The following is a 4,925-nucleotide window of genomic DNA, read 5'->3' as shown; positions in this document are numbered from 1 at the left end:
TTCTCAGAAGGATGCTGATCAGATTGACCAGGACCCTCCTGTGTGACCTTGTTTTACTTTAATTATCTCTTCATGGGCTGGGTATCCACATTGTGCTGGCTAGTCAGTCTCATGTCAACTTGACACACAAACTAGAGTTCTCTGAATGGAGGGAACCTCAATTGAGAAAATGCCTCCATAAGATCTGGTTGTAAGGCATTTTCTTAATTAGTGATCAATGGGGGAGGGCCTAGCCCATGGTGGGTGGTGCCATCCCTGAGCTGGTGGCCGTGGGTTCTATAAGAAAACAGGCTGAACAAGCCGGGGGAAGCAAGCCAGTAAGCAGCACCCCTCCATGGCCTCTGCATCAGCTCCTGCCTCTGGGTTCCTGCCCTGTTTGAGTTCTTGTCCTGACTTCCTTTGATGATGAACAGCAATATGGAAGCGTAAACCAAATAATTTCCTACCCCCAATTTGCTTTTTGGTCATGATGTTTTATCACAGCAATAGGAACCCTAACTAAGACAAATTGGTACCAGGATTGTGGGGCACTGCTGTGACAGACCTGACCATGCTTTTGGGAGGATTATGGAAGGGCTTTGGAACTTCAGGCTAGAAAAGCCACTGAGTGTTGAGAGCTCGGCGGGATGTTCTGTGGGAGCTTGGAAGATAAGAATGTTGATTAAGAATGAGCAGGAGGCCGGGCGGTGGTGGCACATGCCTTTAATCCCAGCACTCGGGAGGCAGAGGCAGGTGGAACTCTGTGAGTTCGAGGCCAGCCTGGGCTAAAATGAGTTCCAGGAAAGGTACAAAGCTACACAGAGAAACCCTGTCTTGAAAAACAAAACAAAACAAAACAAAACAAAAAAAAAAAAAGAATGAGCAAGAGAAGAAGACCCACACGTCCTCCCAGGGCTCTATTATGGTGAGCAAATACATAATGGGGTACAGAAGAGTGGGAGAGACAGAAGGGTTCATGTCCCATGAAGAGAGGCAGATCTGAAGAGATGAAGGCAGTGTGGATCAGGCTGAGGAGGGTGGCCTACTTCCCACTTAGGGTTATGGTGCTGTCTGGGCCTGAGCTGCTGCCAAGGGTCATGTCTTGGCCCATGGCCCTGCTGCAGCCATGGTCTAGCCAAGAGGATAGGGCTACATAGAGCTGACCCTGCCCTTCACTGACTGCAACACTAGGGAGAACTGGCCCTGCCCCTCACCAGCTGCAGCACTCGAGAGAGCAGGTCCTGCACCTCGCCTGGGCAGCACAACAGAGCTGAACCCGTTGATGGAGGCATGGGTGAGCTGGCTGGAGAATGTGAACATGAAAGAGTGGCCCTGCCCCTCATCCTCCATACAGTGGTGTGGACAAGGGAGAGATGCCCTCCCACCAACCCCTTGCAGTCTGTGGCAGGTGGGAGAGCTGGCCCTGTCCCTCATCAGCTGCAGCATGGGGGAGAGTGGCCCCTGTACCTCACCTGGGTAAGACTGTAGAGCTGGCCCTGGTGATGTAGGTGTGAGTGAGCAGGCCCTGAGTCTTCAGAGCAGAACTGGCCTAGCCCCTTGCTGCTTACTACACAGGGTGAGCTAGCTGGGGCGGGGCTAGAGAACTTTCCCTGGTAGTGAGGATGGGGGAGAGCTGGCTAGCTGACTAATCCTGCAACCACCCAGGCTCAGAACCAGGGCTATGAGTTGGCCCATCCCAACATCCACCCCATCTGTGATCTTCTGGAGCATTAAAGGGACCACCAGTCCTGTGGATCCAAAGCTGCTGGATCTCCATGACACAGGACAATTCAAGAGGCATCCCAGGGTGGGCCCAGTATCGATAGTGTAGCAGAAACCAGAGGCCTCAAACCAGACCAATGACTCCGCAGTGAACATTGGCAGTAAAGATGTGTGGACTAAAGGGTACACTGTGGGACTCCGTGTTTCACATTACAGTTTCCACAACGAGATTTTTCTTTTTTCTTTCTTTTTTTTCTTTTCTTTCCTTTTAAATTTTATTGTGTTTTATCTTGGGGCAGGATTTGCAAGGGCAGAGGGCAGATGTGAAAAGACAGGGAGATGAATGGGATTGAGATGCATGATGTGAAATCCACAAAGAATCAATAAAAAGTTAAAATGGGGGGGGGGGATGTTGAGAGCAGTGCAGAGGATGGAGGCCTGGTTTGTGAAGTTTCAGAGGGAAGTTTCTATCAGGGTTGTTTGGTATTTTAAGATTCTGCGGTTCTGGTGAGCTGAAGAATCAGCTGTGATTAACAAGATATCTGAACTACTAAAGCCAAACCTTTGCTTTGCTGAGATAGCGGTGATTAAGAAGAGGCCAGCACCACTGAAGTGAATTCTTCTGGAAAGAGTTTACTAAGAGTCAGCACACAAACTGTGTTCCAGAGGCCACCAGGGGTTGTACCTTACACTGGCCGCCGAACTTGGTAGTGTAAGAATCACCCAGGTAATACTGATTTTGAAGGCATGAAGGGGTCATGGAGAACAGCTGAGGCTTAGCACTAGGAGAGGCCAGGAGAGGCCATTGGTGAAGGTGCAGTCTCAGAGGCAGCTGAAGGCCCAGGACTGAAGGGGTCATGAAGAGAAGTTGAGGTTCGGCACCGTGAAGCCTGGGAGAGGCTATTGGCAAAAGTGCCCAGATTAAAGGTGTGCCATCCCCCCTCAAGATCCAGATTAAAGGCATGTATCTTTCTGCTTCAAGACCTAGATCACACATACAGCTGCAGTCTGAGGTTCTTGGGATGAAGACATCAACATACAATAAATTTGTGAGGGACACAAGTTGGTCCCCAAGATGGATCCAGAAGCAGGAGGGGTCAGAGTCTATGGTATGGAGAGACCTGGTGTATCCTAGCCATCAGAGAGGTCTCAGATCTTGTGAGGTGACTTGAACACAGTGCTTAGCATGTATAAGTAGTGTGCACCAGGGACCACGTGCATGGATCTATCAATAATTTCAAACTCCCATATTAAAAAGCTAACGGCAAGCAAGGTCAATAGCAGAAGAAAGGGGTCATCTTATCTTGTCCCTGGGACTCTCAGTGCAGCAGGCAGTCTTACCAAGGCACCCTGCTGTGGACGTGACCAGCACTGGAGAGAGGTGAGGACTGATGAACTGCCTTGGTTTCTTTTTTGCAGGGATCCCACAGGCTCAATTGTGATGCCTTGCATGGAAATCTGATCGATCACTGAGCCAGACATGACATGACCTTGTTGACAGGAACCAGCAGTCCTGAGCCCAGGGTGCATGGTCCCTTCTTGCTCTACCTAGCTCCAGCCTTGCATACCCAGGGCCTCCATGAGAACCCCCCACCCAAGACCCTTAACGGCTCCAGTGAAAACCACTGATCTGTGGAAGAAGAGAACGCTAGAAATGGCTGATGAATCATGTCTGTCACTTGGGCTCCAGTGTTGAACCCACAGCAGTGTGTGTGTATGTGTGTGTGTATGTGTGTGTGTGTGTGTGTGTGTGTGTGTGTGTGTGTGTACACGTGTTTACATATGGACTTGATTGTACAAGTCCATGAGGTGGAGCAGGGCAGAGGTCAGCCTCAGGTGCCTTCAATTGTTCTTCAACTCATTCTTTGAGACAGGGTCTCTCTCTGAACCTAGGGCTCATCAACTCAGCCAGATGAGCTGGCCAGAAAGCTTCCATGATCCATCTGTGTCAACCTCTTCAGCACAAGGATTACATGTGCACACTTTTTTCTTAAGAGCTGGGGATTTGAACTCAGGTCCTCATCCTTGTGCAGTCAGAACTTTACCAACCGAGGCATCTCCTCGGCCCCTGTTTGGTTATTTACGGAGATTGCCTCACCCTAAGAAGACTGGGCTTTCAAACGTATCTACGTATTTGTCCGATATCTACAGGGCTGAGACAAAGAGAAAAACAGAGGTACTCAGTGAGGTGAGGTAGGAGACGCAGTTCCCACATGGAAATAAGTATACAATGGAGAGACAGAGACAGAGACAGAGACAGAGACAGAGACAAAGAGAGACAGAGACAGAGAGAGACAGAGAGGAGAGACAGAGACAGAGAGAGAGAAAGAGAGACAGAGAGGAGAGACAGAGACAGAGAGACAGAGAGGAGAGAGACAGAGAGACAGAGAGAGAGAAAGAGAGACAGAGAGAGAGAGAGAGAGAGAGAGAGAGACAGAGAGAGAGAGAGAGAGAGAGACATGGAACAGATTTCTCCTTAGGCCCCTGGAGGGAACCCCCCAGCCCTGCTGACACCCTGATCTAACTTTTAGCCTCTAGCACTATGGGACAACCAATTACTGTTGTTCTGACTCCTTGGTTTGTGGAATGTTGTTATGGCATCCTCAGCAAAGTAATACACAGATGGTCCTGCCACTCACTCACGGGAGCTCTGTCTTCAGCAGGAAGATTCCTGGCGGCCAAAGCAACAAGGGCATCTGTTGCTAGGCTCAGCATTCCAGGCAGGCTAAGCCAGCCATGTCCACAGAACTGACAGATCCAGATGTTTAGCACAGCGCTAGGGACCCAGGTGGCGTTAAAAACAAACAAACAAACAAACAAACAAAAAAAAAACGATGTCACCTAGAATTTTTCTTAGTTTTAAACTTTCACCACTCACTTTCCCCTAGAAAATCATCACTTTGAAAACCAGTAGGCTAGAGAGGACCTGCCCCTCTAGCCCTGTGGTTTTTGGCTCTCACAACCCTCTCCCAGAAGCTGGTGTCTGATTTCATGGTAGAGAAATCACTGATAGGGGAATGCATGGGCTGTGGGCTCCAGTCAAGCCACAGGCTAGGCAGCCCTGTTTCTTAGGCATGTGCTGTGGGGACTGTCCCCGGTGCTGGCTGCAGACCAGGAAGAAGCCACTCTGCTATGGCTTGACCTTCCCACTTGGATAAGAGGAAGGTGTCATCCCCTCCCTCCCCCCCAAGTGTTTTTTCCTCCATCTTGTAATGAAAGCACTT

This window comes from Peromyscus eremicus, chromosome 10, assembly GCF_949786415.1.
Source record: "Peromyscus eremicus chromosome 10, PerEre_H2_v1, whole genome shotgun sequence".
In the NCBI taxonomy this organism is placed as follows: domain Eukaryota; kingdom Metazoa; phylum Chordata; class Mammalia; order Rodentia; family Cricetidae; genus Peromyscus; species Peromyscus eremicus.
This window is presented reverse-complemented; position numbering follows the sequence as displayed.